Here is a 16,793-nt window from a genome sequence, read left to right on the forward strand (position 1 = left end):
TAGGATCCATGGGAAAGGAGAACATACATATTGAATGAACCAATCAAGAACATAATTAGAACACCTGTGGCCAAGGTAACTCATCCCTCAGATGCTACAGGATCCAGTGTCATTTTTCTGTTTGAGGTATCCTTAGCCTGTTCACTAATAGATACAGTGTCTCTGCTGGATAGATCATTTATCTGTGCTGTCTGGATTTGCTCCTTCCTTCAACTCAACTCTATTCTACTCTGCCACTCTTTCTTTGTGTCTTTTATCTGCTATGTGGATTCTTCTACAAAGAAGTTCTATAAAGTAGTTCAAATGCAAAATCCTGTGATGATGGAGGTGAGGATAAGAAAAGAGTAATTATTTCTCTCCTTCACTACCAGAATGTACTCTTCAGAGCTGCATCTTGCCTTAACTGATTCCTTTGAAAATGTATCTAGCTTTTTAAAGGCCACCAAAGCTGTAGTTTCTCCCTCAGACAGCTGATTGTTAGCCATATTATAATCAATAAGTTTGATTGAAGAGTTTCACAACTCTTAAAGAAAAAATAAAATATAAATGCTTTTTTTTTTTACTTTGTCCTATCTTGATGCTTGATAGTCTCTGTAACAAGCCCTGCAAATTCATCAAAAGGGCTGGGAGAATTTTACTGATAAAGAGTCCTCTGATCATCACACCCACTACACTACACTATACTTCACTATAGTGGTATGAAAGATGATGATTCTGGGTTCTTGAAGGTTATGCCTATCAAGCTAGAAAGGTTTTGAATATAAGTTGCATGTCTGTTGTCCAACATCCAATCTAATCAAATTAGAAGACATATTCCTGCATTAGCCAAGGGATTATTATCAAAGAACTTTTCAACCAAAGCAACTCTTGAAGAAAACCTCAAAGAGAAGCTGTAATTTGTGTTGATGGAAAGAGCATCTTCACTGATGAAAGATTTCTGATGTATTAATAATATAAATGCAGACTAAAAATTCTATGAAATAAAATATCAGTCTGTTTATTTTACCAGTAAACTAAGGGCTGAAGGCAAAATTCTTGCTTTTACTTTTGCAGTTTAAAAAACTTCATATATAGCCAATGATCCAGGTTCCTTCTCTCTCCACTCCCATCCCCACAAGACTCTTGATTTACTTGATTCAAGAAAAGGTCATTTTTTTTCCCTTTGATTCATTGACCCCACCTGCAGTTGTTCCAGGAAAATTCCCAATATACAGAAGGCATACATATGTCTAAGTTTCTCTGAAGGTGGGTAATAATTCCTATATAAACGCTCAAGCTACCCAGATGCATACTGGGTAAAGAGAAAATACAAAATATAAAAAGGAATTACAGGAGTCCATGATCACATTTAAAACTATCTAAAACCTCTAAATAGCCCATCACTTCCTGTCCAGAAGGGAACTTTTCCTCTCTTCCCCATATTTAAATTCCTGTCTCAATAAATACAGTAAACTGAGCAGAAAAGAATTTTCTTCAAAGGATCTGAAAGTACTTAGATGTCATCATCATTATAAACACCAACTTAGAGTTTTGACTACCATTAGTGCATAAGTTAGAATTTGTTGTTACTATAATATTTAAAAAGCATAATGTATATTTAGTATAATGGGATTTTGATTTCTTTCTTTTTCTCTTTGAAAAGCAAGTACAAAATGAATGCAAGAATTAATGATGGGAGCAAGCCACTTAACCCCATTTGCCTTGCAAAAACCTAAAAAAAAAGAATTAATGATGGGGGGCAGCTAGGTAGCACAGTGGATAGAGTCCCAGCCTTGGAGTCAGAAGGACCTGAGTGCAAATATGACTTCAGCCACTTAATAATTGCCTAGCTGTGTGACCTTGGGCAAGTCACTTACCCCCATTGCCTTAAATAAATAAAAATTTTTAAAAAAGAATTAATGAATGAATAAAATAGACAAATGGTAGAACATGTGAAAGATTGTTTCATTGTGATTTGTTATAATGGTGCATAGTGTAATCAAATCTGCCCTGAAGAAAGTATCTTCAACAATTTGCAGATGTAAAGCAGTTTGACTTTAATTATAGGACTTTACAACAGCAGGGAATGCAATAGTTCCTGCATAAATACATGTTGACTTGACAAATGATCCAGTACTCTCTCATAAATTGTGACCAAGCATAAACAGGTTATTTTGTTTTTCAAATCAGAACTCAAGTTCCATCTTTGATAACTCCCAGCTGAGACGAAGGTTCAGTTTGTTGGATTATAAAGTAAAACATCTTACAGACCCCAATGTTCTAGGTCTTTGCCAGATTTTTTCAAATGTAACTATTGCCATATTATTTCTTAAAGGATATTTTAAATGATAACTCAATCAGAATCAAGGTTTTATGTTCCTTCCAAGATACTAATTCTAAAGTAGAATCAGAGATCTTGCCTTAAACACTTTGTCATTTTATTGATGCTGAGAAACACTTTAAACAGAATATAACAGCCAGAATGCTTGCCACAGGATTACAGATCTAGGGAAAAAAGATGCAGGGAAGTGCCAATGGACCAAAGCTATCTTAGAGAGGTGTTTCATTAATATAAAAGCAATGGAGAGCAATGGGGTATTTTAGAAAAGGGAGGGAAGATATTAGATCCTTCAGATTGTTGAGAAATGAATAATACATTGGGAAGCAAACACAAGCATTATTTCTCTTCTAATCAGTATCATGAAGCATTTACAAATTAACCACTTTTCCCAGACACTTACCATATTGAGTGGCTCTAGGTAGAGCTCCCATCAGGATGGACTTTGCATCTACATTTAGAAAATTGCCTATACATTTATTAAACTGAAATTCACCCATTAATTAATCTTGTTCTCCCTGCAGACTCTCATTAGTACATTGAGCTAATTACTGAAACCAGAGGCTCAAGGTTATTCTATTACTGCAAAATCTGCTTCGGCCTTACCTTGATTGTTTTTAAAATTTTTTATTTATTTCATTAAATATTTTTCAATTACATGTAAAAATATCTTTAACAATGATTTTTAAAATGTTGAGTTGCAAACTCTCTTCCTTTCTCAAAACTCTCCCCCCTCCAAGAGAAAGCAAACTCTTTGATTTCAATTATACATGTAAAGTCACATACAAAAAATGAATAAAAATAAAGCAAATAAAAAAAGTATGCTTCACTTTGCAATTAGAGTTCATCAAGTTTTTCTCTGGAGGTGGATGGTATTTTTCATCATAGATCTTTTGAAACTGTCTAGCAACATTGTTTTTTAATGTAATTTAATTTTTCTCAATTAAATGTAAAAATAATTAACATTTATTTTGTAAAATATTGAGTTCCAAATTCTCTCTATCCCCCCTTTCCCTTCATGTTCCCCTATTGAAAAGGCAAGCAATTTATCATAGATTATACATGTGAAGTCATGCAAAATATATTTCCCTATCAACTATGTTACAAGAGAAAACAGACCAAAAAAAAAACACCAAACCAACCTAAGAAAAATAAAGTAAAAAAATATTCTTCAAATCTATATACAGATTTTGGGCGGCTAGGTGGTGTAGTGGATAAAGCACCGGCCTTGGAGTCAGGAGTACCTGGGTTCAAATCTAGTCTCAGACACTTAATTACCTAGCTGTGTGGCCTTGGGCAAGCCACTTAATAACCCCGTTTGCCTTGCAAAAAACCTAAAAATAAAAATCTATATACAGATTTCATCAGTTCTTTTTCTGATGATTGATAGCATTTTTTCATGATAAGGTCTTCAGAATTGTCTTAAAACATAATCTAAGGGGTGGCTAGGCGGCACAGTGGATAGAGCACTGGTCCTGGAGTCAGGAGTACCTGAGTTCAAATCCAACCTCAGACACTTAATAATTACCTAGCTGTGGCCTTGGGCAAGTCACTTAACCCCATTTGCCATGCAAAAACCCTATATATATATATATATATATATATATATATATATATATATATATATATATAAAACATAATCTATATATATATAACAATCTATATATATATATATATAACATAATCTAGATCAGGTTAGCTAAGTTTTTCATAGTTGATCATTGTTATGATATTGTTGTTATTATGTGAAATGTTCTCTTGGTTCTGCTTATTTCATATTTCATTATTTCATATAAGTCTTTCCAGGTTTTTCTGAAAACATCTTGCTCATCATTTCTTACAGCACCATAGTATTTCATCACAATCATTTTTCACAATTTGTTCAGTAGTTCCCCAATTGATGGGCATCCCCATCATTTCCAAATCCTTTGTCACCATAAAAAGAGCTACTATATATATTTTTGTATAACTAGGTCCTTTTCCCTATTCTTTGATTTTTTTTTGAATATAGACCTGTTATTGGCATTAATAGTCAAAAGATATATACAGTTTTACAGTCCTTTGGGCATAGTTCCAAGTTGCATTCCAGGATAGTTGGACTAGTTCACAACTCTATCAATAATGCATTAGTGTTCCAATTTTTCCACATCCCCTCTAACTGTTGTCATTTTTTCCTGTCTTGTTAGCCAATTTAATAGGTGAGAAGCAATATCTCAGAATTGTTTTAATTTACATTTCTCTACTTAGTAGTGACTTAGAGCATTTTTTTATGTGACTATTGACAGCTTTGATTTCTTCTTCTGAAAATTGCCTGTTCATACCCTTTGTCTATTTATCAATCGGGGAATGGTTCATAATTTTTAAAAATTTAATTCAGTTCTCTATATACTTGGGAAATGAAACCTTTATCAGGGAATTTGTTGAAAATTTTTTCTCACTTTTCTATTTTCCTTATAATATTGACTGCATTAGTTTTATTTCTGCAAAATTTATTTAATTTCATGTAACCAAAACTACCAATTCTATTTCCTATGATCCTATCTGTTGTTTGAGATCCATAGATTTGATAGTTACATTTTTTTTCCATACTACCTGAATTTACTTATAATATGTGGCTAAATCATTTGTCCTTATCTTTGTATACAGTGTTAAAGTTTGGTCTATGCCTAGATGTTGCCAAACTGCTTTCCAGTTTTCCAAGCAATTTTTGTCAAATGTTAAGTTCTTACTCTCAAAGCTTTGGGTTTATCAAATATTAGATTACTTTAGTCACTTATTACTGTTTATTGTGTACCTAATCTATTAGATGAACTCTTTTTTTTTTTTTTAGGTTTTTGCAAGGCAAATGGGGTTAAGTGGCTTGCCCAAGGCCACACAGCTAGTTAATTATTAAGTGTCTGACACCGAATTTGAATCCAGGTACTCCTGACTCCAGGGCAGGTGCCTAATCCACTGCGCCACCTAACCAACCCTATGTAGCTAATCTATTCCACTGATTTCTGACTTTTTTTAGCCAGTATCAGATTGTTGATTACTGTTCAATAATGTTGCTATAATCTTGTTGCTAGCATTTTCATTGATAGTGCATTAATCCTTTTCATTTTTGATACATGTAATTTAGCTTTCCTCTTTCTTTTTAAAATCAAATTAACGGGGCGGCTAGATGGCGCAGTGGATAAGGCACCAGCCCTGGAGTCAGGAATACCTGGGTTCAAATCTGATCTCAGACACTTAATAATTACCTAGCTGTGTGGCCTTGGGCAAGCCACTTAACCCCATTTGCCTTGCAAAAACATAAAAAAAAAATCAAATGAACTAGTGATTTATCTATTTTATTGTTTTCCCCAACAAACCATCTCCCAGTTTTATTTATTGGTTCAATGTGTTTTAGTTATTTTTTACTTTCAGTTTTGCTAACCTCTCTTTTAATTTTCAGGATTTCACTTAATTTTGGAATTCTTTATTTTTTCTTTTAGTTTTTTTAATTTCAAGCTCATTCCATCGATTTGCACTTTTTCTCTTTTATTTTAGAGATATAAATTTACCTCATGCTCTGTTTTGAAGAAATCCCACAAATTTTGAAATGTCTTATTGCCATTATAAAATTATTGACTCTATTATTTGTTCCTTATCCCACTTATTCTTTAGGATTAGATTATTTAGTTTCAATTAATTTTTAATCTATGCTTCTATGACCTTGCATTAAATATAATTTTAATTACATTATGGTCTGAAAATATGCATTTAATATTTCTGCATTTGTTTTTGAAGTTTTCATGCCTAATACATGGTCAATTTTTGTGAAGTTGCCATGTACAACTGAGGAAAAAATATACTACTTTTCATTTCCATTTAGTTTTCTCCCAAGGTTATATCTAATTTTCTTGAGATTCTATTCATGTCCCTGACTTTTTCCCTCATTTTATGACTAGATTTCTCTAGCTCTGAGAGAAGAAGGTTGAGGTCCCTGCCTAGGATAGTGTTACTGTGTAATTCTTTTTCCTTCAAGAATTTGAATGTTAAACCATTTGAATGCTATACCATTTTACTTCATTGTCTATGGTTCCTTTTATCAAGATGTAGTTTCCCTGTTTATCCTTTTAATTAAGTCTATTTTTGCTTTTTGTTTTGTCTGAGATCCTGATTGCTACCCTATCCTTTTTTACTTAAGATGAGGCTTAATAGATTCTGCTCCACTCCCTTGTTTTAACTTTCTGTGTATGTGTGTATCTCTCTGTTTCAAGTATGTTTCTTGTAAATAATATAATCTTGGATTCTGGTTTCTTATTCACTCTGTTATCTACTTTCATTTTATTGGAGAGTTCACTACATTCATATTCAATTATGACTACTAAACTAACTAGCATTTCCATCTAACCCAATTTTTTCTATTTATCTTTTATTTCTCTTTTTATCCCATCCTCTAAAGTCTGTTTTGCATCTTATGACAACCTTTTTTAATCTATCCTTTTTTTTATTATTTCCCCTTTCTTTTATCCACTTCTTTTACTACTTCCCTGTTGGGTAAGATAGATTTTGATTACTAATTAACTATGTACACAACATATATGTGTGTATCTATATACATACATATACATCTAAATCTTTATATATTCCCCTTTTGAACTAATAATATAGATGTGTATGAGGTTTAAGCACTGCCCAATAGGTATAAGATATACATGGTGTGGTTCAAAAACAACCAGATCTGAAAAAATATTAGCAAAGGAGGAGATTAGGTGAGACTTCCTGAACAAGGCAGGGAAAGGAAGTGCCAAAGTGAGGAAGCAGTGCATTCCAGGGTGGAGGGAAGGGGCAACCAATGCCAAGGCACAGAGCCAAAAGACAGAAGTGTTGTTTTCAAGGATCAGCAAAATGGCCAGTTGCTTTACAACTTTACATCACAGATGTAAATAATGTAAGCACATTAGAAAAGTGGGAAGGATTCAAGTTATGAAAAGCTTTAAGGAAATAAGGAGTCACTGAAATTCATAAGGTATAACATGAAGAAACTTAAGACTCTTCCAGTTTTAAGTCTCATGATTGAATTTTTAAAATATTAGTAATAGTATTAAATAATAACAAAATGGCATCTAGTCCAATGGTGTCTAACTCAAATAGAAATAGAAGTTCTTAAGGCATATATAAGGATCTCTGGGGACCACATGTTGACTTAGAAAATCATACACATTTATATACTTCTTTCTTTGTTAATAGTATAACAAGTTAAAATCACATAGGAACTATATTTTACTATGGCTCTCACCACACTGGAGCATATGACACCTCTGATCTAAGTAATTTTTTTGTCTACAAACAAAATTACAATCAAGTCTTTAGATATATGTCTAAGGAATGACACAACATCCCTCAGGAATGCATTCTATATTTAAAGATGTAAAATTCTAATGTTTATTTTTCTTCCTCCTGGCTGCAATGTAAGCTCATCCTTTATGTACTAACGCTATAAGTATCTGAAGAGTACTAGGCCACAGGAGAACTCATTTATGCCCTTAAAAATGAAGACTTTAGGGGCGGCTAGGTGGCATAGTGGATAAAGCACCAGCCCTGGAATCAGGAGTACCTAGGTTCAAATCCAGTCTCAGACACTTAATAATTACCTAGCTGTGTGGCCTTGGGCAAGACACTTAACCCTGTTTGCCTTGCAAAAAAAAAATGAAGACTTTAGACGGAAATATTTTATCTTTTTTAACTTAGTACTGTGTACACTGATGCCCACTTTTCTTTGATACCCACTATGTTCCAGAGGAGATACTGAGAGTTTTTGAAGGCAATGCCCACAGACCACAATCTCCAAGCTAGGAAAGTCTCAGGTACAGGCCCACTAAGGACTTGTGGGGGCTGCCATCAGAGCTAAACTTCAGAGAAACACCATAGCATGTGGGCTGCAACTTTCAGAGACCATCTTCTAGGATACAGAGGAACTAGAATTTGTGACCTTGGAGGAAAGATCTCTGAAGTATTGAAGCTCTAAGTATTTAGCCACTTAAAATAGTGATCTACATACAATGGAACTAATGAAAGCAGAGCAATGTTGCTTATATGAAACCAACTTTCTCCACTCATTTATTTAATTAAAAAGCCTGGAGCAATTGTGCCTGTTAAAGTACATTTGCATCTATAATCAGAAATATTTTGTTTTTCATAATGATACTAAAATCGCAGAAATCTTTTCAACTCTCAAATATGAGCAGAAACAACTTTGGCAGCATTTGGATGATTAAAAATAAAGACTCAGTAGTGAACATAAGGGCAAATGTTATGGTTTAAGTATACCAATTCTTTCACTTAGATGGGAGAGTTCACCCATTAAACCTTTTAGGTTAAATCACCTGCTGGTAAAGGGTGAGAGCTAACCCTATTGTTACAAGGATCCTACCTGATTCTCCCAGGACCCAAATATCTCATTCAGTTCTAAGCCAAGGACTGATTTCATCATGGCAGGAAGTTCCTGACATACAAGTGTGTCTGTAGGTGTTTTACTTAGGGCTTCAAGAGACAGGTCTATTTGAAGGTGACAGAACCAGGGAACGACTCTTGCCTCTACCTTATTACTATCCTGGATCTTGAAGAGATTTCTGGGCCTTACAAGAAAGCAGTTGGATGAAGGAAGGTTGATAAGTGTGCCCAAAGATCTGACTCCTGTCAGCAAGACCTAAAGGATTTAACCAGCTCATTGTTTTCCTGGGTATTCTGCTTTATTTTTTAAAAGATGTTTATTTTATAAAATGGGGAAACCTACTTTCCCATAATTAGTTATTCATCTCTCTCTTTTTATATCAAAACCCCCAATTTCTGAGGGTTAAATAAATATCAAAGTTACTGCTAATATAAGATATTAATGAGATGACAATAACATAACATCACTTTCACTACTTATTTCCCACTTCTGAAACAGAGTTCCACCATTTAGCCAAAATCTCTCAAAAGTCTTGTTATTTAAAGTGTTATTTAAAGACTGCACAGGGAATTATTTCTGTCTTTTCATAGATTTGCTGTAGTTATAAGAAAACAGATTATAGGTAAAATTCAATGTCTTTTCAAATAGATGTTAAATTCTTCATCTCCTCAAAAACTCCTTATGGATGAAATTTAAAACTCATGTAGCCCCCTTATCTAGTGAATCCTTCACTGTTGCCTTCAAAAACAAATATAGCTCCCCATTCTTACCAAAAAAAAAAACACCACTTCATTTTATCCAATCATCCCTATCAGTTATCATCCAATAATTCTCTCCTTGGAGAATATAGGAGTAGAAAATATAGGAGGAGATCATAGGAAGTTCCTTTCCCCATCCTGCTTGGGAACCTGGGGTTCCTGATCTATAGTACTGAAGAAAATTGCCTTAAGTTATTCACCTTATATCACCCAATAAGGTATTGAATTGGAAGATTGCTGTTGAGAGTTAATCGGTCAATGTTACCCAGTAGCAATCCCAGTTCATTAGTCTTCTTTTCCTTGTCAATAGATAAGCCAGAATAAATCTAACTGACAAGACCAAAGCCATTAGAGTTGTTTGTTTGGGCTTTGTTTTGGAGGGTAGGATGTGGGGGAGGTTGCTTGAAAGAAAAAGTATTTTTTTGGTGTGGAGCATAAAAATGACTAAAAGATTGAGGTTTGCAATCCTGTCAGTGCCTGGATGTCTTATGACCTTGTCACATCTCCCTACATAAGGCAGAAAGAAGGCATTATTTTGGGTAGACAAAACTGCATTTGGAGGTGTCAACTCCCACATCCTGGCAAGCACCAGAATAAGAGTGCAACATCATGTTTAAAAAAAACCATTTTAAGATTGTTCTATTTCTGAAGAAATTTCAAAACAAAATATAGAGAAAGGGTTTTTCCTCCCTTTTTGCTCCCATTTGGATGAATAGGAAAAAGAAAGAAAAAAAGGCAGACAAAATTTGATTCCTCTGAGATTTTCTTTGTGTTATTCTTGTTATAAATTGGAGAGTATTCTTTCAATTCAAATTAAGCACCCACCATGTGCAATTGCTCATAGTAGGTAATGAAGTTACAAAGAGAAAAACCAAGATATCTTTCTCTCAAGGAACTTAAATTCTATTGAAGTATGCTGCTATTATAAGTGTGTTGAGCTCTAGGTGGTTTTTTTCATTTTCTAAGTCAACTAACAGATGGGTGGCAACAGGTGTTAGAATGCTTAGAATAGATTCAAGAAGACCTGAATTCACATGGGGCCTCAGACACTGTGTGACCCTGAGTAAGTCATTTTATTTCTGAATGCTTTAGTTTCCTCAACCACAAAATGGAGTAATAATAGAACTACTTCTGAGGGTTGCTGTGAGGAAAAATGAGATGTTTCTTAAGTACTTACCACAGCTGCACATACTAGGTACCTTATAGATGCTTATTCTCTTCTTCTTTCCAAGGTATTTCTCCCCTCTATTCCCTTGGTTGAAGGAGGAGCCCTCTCGTCTTATTTACCCAGAAACATAGTATCTACACCTCTGAACAAATATGATTTACTCTATTCTAAAATGGGATTGATTAAATGTCTTACAGCAGTAACAGAGGCAGGATCAAGCAAAATGATTTCCCCTCTTCCAGGACATAAGATCTTAGAACTGAAAAGAATCTTATAGGTCATGTAGTCTAGGTATAAACAAGGTGGATGAGAAACATCTGGGAAGAGGTAGAAGATACTCACCTCACTATTTTAAAAGGCATATGCATTTTATCCTACTATCTAGGGTCCCCTAAAGAAAATTTGGCTCTAAACATAAAGAAACTAAAGGATGGTCCAAGGTAAAGTTGCTTTAGAGGCTGATAAAAGTTAAGAAGCATTTCCATTCCATAATCAAAAAAGCCAAAGGTTGCTATACAGACCCAGCTGTGATTTTGTTAGCCTATCTAACAATAGTCCAGCTTTTGTGTGATGTCTGAATATCACTATCTTTTTAAAGAAAATGAAATTACTGATTTGAATGATTCAGCATAGGGAAAAATAGCTGAGTTACATAAAGACATCGCCTCTTTAACCAATAAATTAAAGCAAGTAAACTTCTGAAGCCTTTTCTAGAGATTACTGATACAGTGAAAAAAGGTGAAAAATAAGTTTACAAACATAAACAGTATATTCAGAGTAGTAGTAACTTGTATTTATCCTGCCAAACTGTGAAAAACTAAAAGTCTGGGGTTACAAAAAGATTGGGGTGAGGGAGGGGCAGTTTGAGAATTATAAGTACTGAGTTATGTAGCTGAAAGACCATTGATTCACAAATCAGGAGCCCTCACTTTGTGGTCTTGGCTTTGAAACTAGCTATTTCACCTCCAACAGATGATCTAACTTTCTACATCCATAAAATTTGAGGTTGGGCTAGGTGATCTCTGATCCTTTGCAGCTTTTAAATCTTACAATTCTCTGAAAACTATAAATATGCATGACTGTTTAGTTTAGCTATCTGCTGTTCAGTGATCTAGTAAAAAGGACATGAAGGTATTTTTTTAATCCCTACTGCTTTAACTCTCCTGACCTTTGGCAAGGCACAGAGATTACTATTCATGAACAAAATCCCCTCAAAATTGCTGCAAAGTCTTAAGTTAGTAATTAATAGAAAAGAGGGGCCTTTACAGAAATGTCAGTAGAATCAGAACACACACCTTAGAGGTAGCTAGAGAGAAGCCTCTCTTCAGAATTCCAGTCTTGTATTTACAACTACCTGCTTGATATATTCACTGTCATTGAAAACTTAACAGGTTGGAAATCATGTTCATATCTCTCCATTGTCCTCCCACAAATCCCCAACCTAGTTTCACTCCATAACTTCCTTCTATTACCTTTGTTATGATCCTGCCACTGAACCCCTGGGCTTTGGGTCTCCATGTGCTTGCTAAACTCTCATTCTTTTTCCTGAAAACATTATAGGGAGCTCAGGAAGTTGATATGCAACTAATACTGGGCAGTAGAGAATCTGGCCAGGCTTTTGTCATACCTGGCTTTCCAAAGCTTGCATTGCCACATGGATTTGGAGGGAAAGATTGGTCACTAGGACTTAGAACACAACCTTACCCCCCTTGATGTACTACTTATCTTACTGTACCAAGTCTCAGTGAATGGAACCCAGACTGCCCTGTTAGCTCTCTTATAAAAAACATTCCAGACCAATTTCTCCCATAATTCCTAACACCATCATTTAGAGCAAGTTCCCGTATCTATAAAATAGGCCTACAAAATGGCAGGCAATTGAATCTGGGTCATAGCTGTTCTTACTTTCAACCCTGAATATCTCCAAACCCTAGCAGTACTTTTTCTACAAGTCATCTTCTACTTCTGAAAGAAAAGGTGGGCGGGGTGTAAACTAACTGCAAAGGCCTCGATGAAATATTGTCTCTATGTCACTTTACTGTGGGAGAAAAGTATTGATGGTTCTCTGGGTTTCCTTTAGCTCAATGCTTCCCCTTGGCTTTTTGGATTGCTACTCCTTTCTGTAGCCTTTCTCTCAAGAGAACCAAAGGTGCTGAAGAGCAGCCCAGCTCTTCCCATGGTTCTTTCTCCTTCCAAGAAGTATGGAATGGCAGAAATGGAAGAGACCTCAGAGATAATCTACTCTGGAGGTTCTCAAACATTTTAGTGTAATGGACCCATGAAGCAGTTTAGGGAAACTTTAGGATCCCTTCTCACAATCCTATTTTTAAGTGCATTAAAATAGAATAAGTAGGACTAAAAAATGAAAGAAGATCCATTTTTTTTTAATTTTATGACAGTGGGGTTAAGTGACTTGGCCAAGCTCCCAGAGCTAGGCAATTATTAAGTGTCTGAGTTCAGATTTGAACTCAGGTCTTCCTGTCTCCAGGGTTGGTGCTCTATCCACTATGCCACCTAGCTGCCCCACAGGAAACCAGTTCTAAATGAAATATTGCTATAAATTATTTTTAAGTTCACAGCCCCAATTTAGAATGCCAGATCTAGTCCACCCCATACTTGAGTAGGAAGCCCCTCTGCTGTATACCTAACAAATGGCAATCCATCCTCCATATCAGTGGTGGGGAACCTTTTTTTCTCAGCCAAGGGTCATTTGGATATTTATAACATCAGCTACAGAATTATCATCTTAAAAATTAGCCTGCTATATTTGGTCCAACATTTATTTAATTCATCCCTAAAAAGTTCCCAGATTTGTTGAATTTCAAGCCCCACCTTGGGTTTCCCTAGCAGCATCAGACCAAATGATTTCCCAACCTTATCTAGCCACAAGCCAGATATTCCCTTGCCCCTGCTCTACATAAAGACCTTTAGGGAAGAGAAAACCAATCCCATCTGTGATGACCCTTTGACTCCACTGCCTTTCTATTGTTAATCTCCAAAAGTAAATTAGAAAGGGTAGCCAGGTGGTACAGTGGATAGAACACTGGCCCTGGATTCAGAAGGACCTGAGTTCAAATTTGACTTCAGGCACTTAATTACCTAGCTGTGTGACCTTGAGTAAGTCACTTAACCCCATTGCCTTGCAAAAAAAAACAAAAGAAAAATAAAGGAAATTAGAAAACTCTCCTAGTTAGTTTTGTGCCTAAAGTAAACCCTTGAGGTAGGAATAGACAGACCCTCCTGGGAAGGTAGCATAAGCACTGTTGCTTTTATAAAAGCCTTTTTCCTTCCTTACTAAGTATTTCAGTATTTCCAAGGGATGGATTTCCTCAATGTAAATGGACTTCCTTTCATTGGTACAGATCACAACATGGGTATTCTTCTACCATAGTCTCTCATATCCCCCTTACCCTTGATTTTCCTAATGTTCTGGAGGACTTCCTCTAGCAAGGTCTCCATTTTGTTAGTACTGTCTCTCAGTTTTTCTATGGCTTTCCCTCCTTTTGATTCAAAAAAACCTAATTCTTTTTCCAGTCATACATGTGTCCTTAATAATATCTTTTATTTCTTACACATAGGTTATTGTTGGCAATAAACTACAAACATGATAAATGACCATCAAGATGGCAAAGAAGTCACTTCCTACAAACTTTCTCAACCTGAAAACCTCAAAAGAAATGAATTGTGTTCCAATAAAAAGTAGTTGTAGCTGAACTGAGATAAGTAAACAAAGTAAAAACCTCACATTTCAATTCTGGAGGATTTTGATACTTAAGAGCTTTCATTTTTGCATCCTTGTTCCCAGCAATCCTCAAACCACTCAGGAATGTGTATAATGCAATTTTACAATGTTCATGGTCCTGCTATTGAAATCTTCCAAGAAAGGGACTATATCTAATCTCCCTCAACCCTGAAAGAAATGGCAGATACTGATTCTGCTCAGACCCACAACTGGAAGGAAGAATTGAGTAGGGCAAAAAAAAATGCACCACATATAGCAGTCAGAACCTCAAGCTAGGTGAAACAAAGCATCAAGTCCAATGGAAAGGCTAGGGCAAATCTTCTTCCCTTAGAGATTCCTTAGGCTGTGACTCAGATTAGTGTTCAAAACTGCTAATTCAAAGAGGCACCAGAAGGCAGAGGTCAGTAATCAAGTGACAGTGAATTAAACAAACAGAAATACCAAAATCTGAAAGTGTGGTGAGGAAAAATGAAAGGACAGGAAATAAAGGTTCAAGATCCTGAGCATGTTGATTAAGTAATGCATGCCAATTGCTCAACAAATTGGGACCTTTAACCTTCCTCAGCTTTGGCACTGGACCCTGAATTAGAGGGAAACAGAAATTTATACATACAGAATTAATCACAGAAGGCTAATTAATTTAAAAGAAACAATAGCTCTTTGGTCCTGATGGTTGGAGGAAGATAATGAAGGGGACATCTTCATTAGGTAAGCTCAGAATAAGACATATACTTTGTGTTGTTGTGGTGGTTTTAGGGCATACCATCTTCAGAAGTCAACACGTGACAAATGAAAGTATAATTGGAGTGCAGAAGCTAAAGGAAGCAACACCAGTGGTTGGTACTGGTTGAATGAGGCACTGAAAAATTGTCTATCGCCAATTCAGGAATGGATTCTGTGAAGGAACCATACCTAAATCCAAGAGAGAGCAGCTGTTGCAGCATCTAATTCATCTTGAGTATTCAACTATTTGTTAAAATAAATATCCTGAATTTAAGAAGGAAAAAAAAACAATACAAGGAAAAGAACATTTATTGCAAACTTTTTTTTTTGGAGAAAAACTCATAACTAAAGGAGTGTCTATCCAGCAGTAGGAGTAGAATTAAGCATGTTGTAGTATACAAATGAATTGGAGCATTGTTGCATGATAGAAGATGACAAAAGAGATGGATTCAGAGAAACCAGGAGAGGCTTGTATGAACTGATGCAGAGTGAAAGAGAACAATTTCTAAAACTAACTTTTAAAATTATAATGAATTAATTTTAAAAGACTAGTGACTTGAACCATTTGGATTAACCATGACATCAAGGACCATTGATGAAGCATTCTTTCTGCCTTCTGTCAGAGAGGTGATGGGCAAGAGGTGTCGAATAAGGCTTATATTTTCAGACATGGCTAATATATAGATAGAACTGTTTTGCTTGACCATAAATAAATGAAAAAGATTTTTACTTATACTTACTATGTGTAAAGCAATGGGGATAGAATAGAAATAGAACAGAAAAGTCAGGAAATCTTTATTGTCAAAGAACTTAACATTTTTACAAGAGAAAAGAACACAAAAAGGTCGTTTTAGCTGTCTGCCAAGTGGAAAAGCCCAATGTACCAAATGGTAGAGCAGCAAAACAGATGGTAATGCAATGGGGTTTCTTTACTGTAATTTACCTTAATAAAACTATAACTGTTATTGATTCTGAACCACTTGGTAGTCTCATGCATGGAATTTGATGTGAGAATTTTCTTTTTTAGTTCTTTGAAGGCTGTGTCTCATGGAGAGGTCAGTACAGCTGCATGGGTGGAAGCAATTGAAGGGTTGCCCTGTATAATGGTTTCAAAGCTCATGTTGGTGGCCTGGAGACATTGCTATTCGCAAAATTCTTGGGCTGTGCTCACCATGGTCCAAGGGGAGTCGTTGGTGATGGGTTGAATTACATTGCACATGCCACCAGCTGACTCTGCCAAAGGATACTTTACTTGCCTGCCCTGTTTGGACAGTTGGTCAGCAGGTGGTGGTAACTGTGGTGAATAGTGCTTATATATTATAAGGGATAGTTAAAAAATGGAAAGAGATATTTAGGGGAGGCTATTGACAGTGATGCCACCCCCCAAAATGAGAAAGAATAAAAAAGAGCATCGAGAAAAAAATTTTAAATGCCAAGAAAAGAGAAGAAGGAAGTAAAGAAGGAAATACAAATAAGTGGAGTAGCTTTGAAACTTATATGCTAAATTTTAGTATTTACTAATTTAATATTTCAAAAAGGATACAAGCTGACAAATTCAGTTTCATGTAAAATCCTCTTTTTACATTCTTCTTTGTGTATGGAAGTGTTTAGGTTTGTTGGTGGCTTTTTAAAAGAAAAGAAGAGTTTGAATTTAAGGAGGCAAA

At 35.4% G+C, this 16,793-nt stretch overlaps 1 long non-coding RNA gene and 1 pseudogene across 1 annotated transcript in view; one reads left to right on the forward strand and one right to left on the reverse strand.

Moving 5' to 3' along the window:
- Nucleotides 1-16,793, reverse strand: part of LOC141507960 (uncharacterized) — a 91,494-nt gene that overhangs the window by 13,359 nt on the left and 61,342 nt on the right. The gene's annotated exons all lie outside the window — the stretch shown is intronic.
- LOC141510213 (large ribosomal subunit protein eL37 pseudogene) lies at nt 322-15,420 on the forward strand (annotated as a pseudogene).

Source organism: Macrotis lagotis, chromosome 1, assembly GCF_037893015.1.
Source record: "Macrotis lagotis isolate mMagLag1 chromosome 1, bilby.v1.9.chrom.fasta, whole genome shotgun sequence".
Taxonomy (NCBI): Eukaryota; Metazoa; Chordata; class Mammalia; order Peramelemorphia; family Peramelidae; genus Macrotis; species Macrotis lagotis.